General features: G+C 33.6%; 1 long non-coding RNA gene across 1 annotated transcript; it reads right to left on the bottom strand.

The window, feature by feature from the left end:
- LOC107939012 (uncharacterized) lies at positions 1 to 432 on the bottom strand. The gene is made up of 3 exons (XR_001695026.2): positions 304 to 432; positions 168 to 199; positions 1 to 84 (listed from the first exon to the last, which is right to left on the bottom strand). It is a non-coding gene; the product is annotated as an uncharacterized lncRNA (long non-coding RNA).
- Positions 433 to 6,283: the final 5,851 nt, after the last annotated feature.

The raw sequence follows: 6,283 nt of genomic DNA, 5'->3' as shown, positions 1-6,283 counted from the left end.
TAGTAGACCCACTATCCGACATCTCATCCTCAATATAATAGCATGCCCTAAAAGCAGCGAGGTGAGCATAGTATGCCGGAGGCACTGCAAACATATAATCCAAATATTCACTGTCAAAACCAACCTTAGTCAACAATTTTAACAAGACAAAAAACATCATCACAAACCTATGGAAACAGACTTGGTACACCTCGCATACCTGTCCAAAAAGTAAAATTATTATTATATAATTTCTAGGTGTTGATCTAAAGCATTATTTATTCACCCCATTTCAAGATTATAGAGAAAGAAGTAGACACATACGTGTAACATAAACTGTTTGTAAGCACTTGCAAGATGTCAGCAGTGAAGCCATTTTCATCAAACAAAACGTGGTAATGTGTGGGCTTGCCATTTTCAATGGTCTATCACCGCAAAAGGAGTTTAGGACTCGGGTGTACCAGGTTTAACCTCTCAGCTAGAGTTTAATTTGAATTTAGTTGGACGATAATTATGTTAGTTTTCATCAAGGCCTCTGTACACATAAAGTTGGTATTCTGGTTAGGAGAAGTTAATGTTTATGAGTTTTGTGGAGTATGATTCTACACATGCAAAGTTGGTTTGTTTAAAGCTGTGCATTTTCATGTTTACATAATAATGGTGATTCCATTTTGGTTTTTTGGATGTTCTTTTGGTCTGTTTTCATGTTTCTATCCAACTTATGTATTTACTGTGCAGTTTTGCCAGATTTTGCTGAGGTGTACAGCTTCATTGGCAGTGTCTTTGATCCTGGTACAAGTGGGCACTTGCAAAACTGATATAGATAAAGTTTTTATATTTGCTTAAACTGAAATATATTTGGTGCTACTCTTATAATCTTACATCTGTTCTAGGTACTATCGAGCACTTGAATTAATATTTGGTACAACTAAATACACCACAGCCATTGGCATTTGTTCTAGGTACGTACAGGTTTCGTTGCTAAATTTTGATCCTTATTTCTATGCATTTTCACTTTAAATTACTTAACAAATATTACTTTTTTGACTCCAGCCTCTGCTTGCTGGTGAGAGTGGAGTAGACCAGGTACGTTTTATTAAGGTAGGCTTTATTTCAAAATTCTAATCAATAATAGTTTTATCATGATGATTTTGGAAAAATTAATATTTTGGGGTTGCGATATTGTAAATATTTAATTGCTGGTTCTGTTTGGAGTAGAACTATTTTGTTTCCAAATTAATTTTAAATATTTGGTTCAACTTAATTATTATTTGATTCAACTTAAGTATGAATAGGTATGAATTAATTTTATTACCGTGTAGCTTGCTTGTCCATTAGAATTACAACAATAGCTGACCTTCTCTCCAACCTTATTTTAAATATTTTAAAGATTCAAAGTATATAGGCTGGAAACCTGACGGGTTGCCTTATATCGAGCTGCAAGATATAATGGATCCTCCCTAGGTGTAACAACCCCACGTATGATGAATCTTAAAAAATTCAAAAAGACTTGAAAAAAGTTCTATCGAGCTCATTTACTATTGAATATTTATATAACATTAATTTATTTCCAATTTACTTATAAAAATTAAACTACGATTCTTTTTTGATATTATTATATTCAAATTACTATTTTTTTATATTAATAATGTTTGATTTTAATATTTAAATATTTTAAAGATTCAAAGTATATAGGCTGGAAACCTGACGGGTTGCCTTATATCGAGCTGCAAGATATAATGGATCCTCCCTAGGTGTAACAACGCCATGTATGATGAATCTTAAAAAATTCAAAAAGACTTTTTATCACAAATATTATCGTCCGTTTTACCATTTAAGTTAAACTTTTTATTCCAACTAAATCATAGCTTTTAAGCTAAATACGGATGTCCACACAGTGCTTTAATATGTAGTTAAGAAAAGATGACTTGTAAAACATAAATTAAATTAAGTGTGGACTATTTTAACTGCACATGTGATTTGTCAAATAAAAACGAATGACATGTATATTACTTAATTAAAATAATTTTTATAAATATTATTTAATTAAATATTATTTAATCCCGCTACTTACCTGTAGATACTTGATACTTGATATGTATTATCCATGTGATTTTCCACATCGTGAAATAAAAAACTTACATAATACATAAATATATTTGATATTATAATTTATATAACTTACAAAACGTACATAACTTATATAACTTAGATAAATATATAACTTATATAACTTACATAACTCATATAACATACATAACTTACATAAGTTATGTAACTTACATAACTTACATAACTTACATAACTTATATAACTTACATAACTTATATGTTGTCAACTTTAGATTTCAAGAACTACAAAATGGATAGGAGTTGGATGAAATTGTCAAGGGTAAGCAATGCCTATCAAAATGGAGTACAAACTTTTCTAAATTTTGCATTTCAAAATGCAAGCCAAGAGAATATGATTCTTTGCCCGTGTAAGAAGTGTGGCAACATCTACTGGCATTTTCGTGAAGTTGTCTACGAACATCTAATTGTTGATGGCTTTATTCGGGGGTATAAAAAATGGATTTTCCATGGAGAGTGTACATCTAGTGGAACTTCTTCAACGATTAATCCGACTTATCCTGATACTGATTACCATCAGTATGTTAGACAAGATGACATGGAAGATATGTTGCGGGATGCATTTAATATGCGTAGTCATGGTGAGCAATCGTTTCCACCTGACTTTATTATATCTGAGGATTGTAATATTACTGGAAATGTTTTTTGCGAAACGGGAACAAGTGCACCTAATGAGGAGCCAAATGAAAAAGCGGCTAAGTTCTACAATTTACTTAATGAAATGAATGAAGAACTTTATGAGGGATCAAAATATTCAAAATTGTCCTTTTGCATTCGTCTATTTCACTTAAAATGTTTAGGAGGGTGGACCAGAAACTCTTTTACAATGCTACTAGAGTTTCTAAGAGAGATGTTTCTGTTTGCAAAAATTCCCCAGTCTTGTCAAGACATGAAGAGACTAATAAAAGATTTGGGCCTTGGGTACGATAAAATTCATAGTTGCCCAAATGACTGCATGTTGCACTGGGGTGATCAGAAAAACCAACAATCTTGTCATGTTTGCGGTAAGTCTCGTTGGATGAATAGTAATACGGAAGATGTGAATACGGATGAAGGTGGGGCACAGTTAAGAAAGAAGCCAGTCAAGGTCTTGCGATATTTTCCCCTGATACCAAGACTTTAAAGGCTTTTCATGTCCTCAAAGACAGCCGAATCTATGAGGTGGCATAATGATCAACGGACCGATGATGGATTATTAAGACATCCTGCGGATTCTTTAGCTTGGAAATCATTTGACAGTAAATTTCCAAGCTTTGCAAGCGATCCTCGGAATGTGAGGCTTAGGCTAGTAGCTGATGGCTTTAATCCATTTAAAATCATGAGTACTTCGTACAGTACTTGGCTTGTAGTGCTTGTTCCTTACAATTTGCCTCAATGGATTTGCATGAAGCAATCTTTATTTATTTTATCAATGATTATCCCTGGAGAGAAAGGTCCCGGAAATGATATTGACATCTATTTGCAGCCACTTATTGAAGAGTTAAAACAATTATGGGTGGGTGTTGAGACATATGATGTATTGAGAAAGGAGAACTTTAATTTACGTGCCGCTTTATTGTGGACAATTAATGATTTCCCGGCTTATGCTAATTTATCGGGTTGGAGTACTAAAGGACGTTATGCTTGTCCTTGTTGTGCTGCGCAAACTTGTTCGAAGTGGTTGTACAATTGGAAGAAGTTTTCTTACATGGGCCATCGTCGGTGGTTAGATGGAAATCATAAATTTAGATTTCAGAGGACTCTATTTGACGGTACTGAAGAGTACAGAGGAGCTCCTCAGCAGACCGTTGGATCTGAAATCTTGTTTATGTTAAAAGATATCAACTTTAGTTATGGAAAGATGAATCAACCACCTAACACGAGATCAAAGAGAATATCGAGGGATGAATCTGATGATGAATCTGACGAAGAGGATGATCCTAATGAGGCACACTTGTGGAAAAAAGAAGTATTTTTTTTGAGTTACCTTATTGGGAGCATAATATTTTACGTCACAATCTTGATGTCATGCATATTGAGAAGAATGTCTGTGAGAACATAATTGTGACAATTTTGAATGTCGATGGAAAATCAAAAGACAATCTTCAGAGTCGACTTGATTTAGTTGACATGAGAATTCAGCGTGATCTTCATCCTCAAGTACTTCCAAATGGGAAATATCGGTTGCCGCCTTCTATTTTTTCAATGTCAAAGGAAGAGAAAGAGGTGTTTTGTATGGTGTTGAAGGATATAAAGGTCCCAGATGCGTATGCGTCAAATATATCTCAATGTGTGAGTCCTAAAGATTGAAGATTTTATTCATTAAAATCACATGATTACCACATCTTGATGCAAGATTTACTCCCAGTTGCTTTACGGTGCTGCATGTCAAAAAATGTGACGTCCTGTATAATTGAACTATCCAATATAATGAAAGCTATTTGTGGCAAAGTTTTGGATGTTGAAGAACTTAAGAAAGTACAGGATCGAGCTGCTTTGACTTTATGCAATTTGGAGAAGATCTTTCCACCTTCCTTCTTCACTATTATGGTGCACTTGGTAATCCATCTCCCTCACGAAACAATACTTGGTGGACCGGTTTTTTATCGATGGATGTATCCAATAGAAAGGTGCTAATTTATTTGTCAAGTATTTATTTATTCGCGTCTATACATTTAGTTACAACTTTTGATAAATATTGTATATCGTGTTTAGGTTCCTAAGCAAATTGAAATCTTATTGTCGCAATAAGCGTTATCCAGAAGGATCAATTGTTGAAGGCTACTTGGAAGAGGAGTGCATGACATTCTGTTCTAGATATTTAGAAGATGTTGAAACACGATTGAATAGACCAAATAGAAATGCTGGGCTCAATGATCATAACTTGGCCGAAACTTATTTATTCCAAAGTTATGGAGAACCAATCGGCAAAGTTGAAATTGCAGAATTAGATGATATATCGTGGATACAAGCACATCGATATGTACTTTTTCACCACGATTTAGTTGAACTGTTACGCAAGTAAGTTCTAAAATTTCCTCACATATTTGTCGTTTTGATTTGTTTATCTTCTAACCAAATACACTTGTTTTTAACATAGTGAGTACAAACAAATTTTGAGATCTCGTGCACGCCCTCGAAGATTGCAACATCGAGAGATTAATAAGTTATTCACAGAATCTTTTCATGAATGGTTAAGTCAAACGGTATGTAACTAAAGTTAATAAGTTACATATAATCCCGATATTTAGTTAATTATTCAATTTACTTTCGATTCAATAGGTTTGGAGTGGAAAGGACATCAATGACGAAGTTAAATGGCTTTCCCAAAGTCTGAACAGAATAATAAAAAGATATAATGCCTTCCTCATCAATGGATATAGATTTCATACAAAGTATCGTGAGAGAATGAGGAGAACTCAAAATTGTGGAGTTGTTGTTAATTCTTCAATTACAAGTTATGCTAGTGCTAGGGACAGTAATCCGGTTGAGGGTAATGTGGAGTATTACGGACTTATTACCGACATTATTGAGTTGGATTACTATGGCAGATGGAAAGTTGTCTTATTTCAGTGTGATTGGGCTGATGTTAATACTGCTCGAGGAATTAAAGAAGATCAATTTGGTTTTACAATGTTGAATTTCTCTCGCTTGATTCACACTGGACAACAATTGATGGACGAGCCATATGTATTTTCCTCTCAAGTGAAACAAGTTTTTTATTCGAAAGATCCAACTGATGAGGGTTGGTATGTTGTACTCCGGAACACCCCTAGAGACTTGTTTGAAATGGGTAATGGAAGTAGAGATGACATCGTCGAAAGATCAGAAACATTACCTTTTCCAGAACAAAACTTAGATGAAAATATCCCTAGTACTAATACACAAAATCAATGGGTTCGACATGATGTGGATGAAGATATTTACGAATAATGATGTAGTAAGATTTTACAATTTTTTAATTATATGTAATATTATAATTTTAATCTTTTTCATGTTATATAATTTAACTATTTTATATGTACTACTATTGTGCTAAATTTGTTACTAAAACTTTAATTATTTTATGTGTATTGCAGGAAAAATACGTAGAAGAAGAGTACGAGATTTAAGTATTGTCCAGAATACTCCAAATTCAGAAGAAAGAAATAGTGAACAGCAGACAGTTGTTGGATCTTCGAATGTGCCGGAGACAC

Source organism: Gossypium hirsutum, chromosome A01 (genome assembly GCF_007990345.1).
Source record: "Gossypium hirsutum isolate 1008001.06 chromosome A01, Gossypium_hirsutum_v2.1, whole genome shotgun sequence".
NCBI lineage: Eukaryota > Viridiplantae > Streptophyta > Magnoliopsida > Malvales > Malvaceae > Gossypium > Gossypium hirsutum.
The sequence above is the reverse complement of the archived record's forward strand: the minus strand, read 5'-3'. Positions and strand labels throughout refer to the sequence as shown.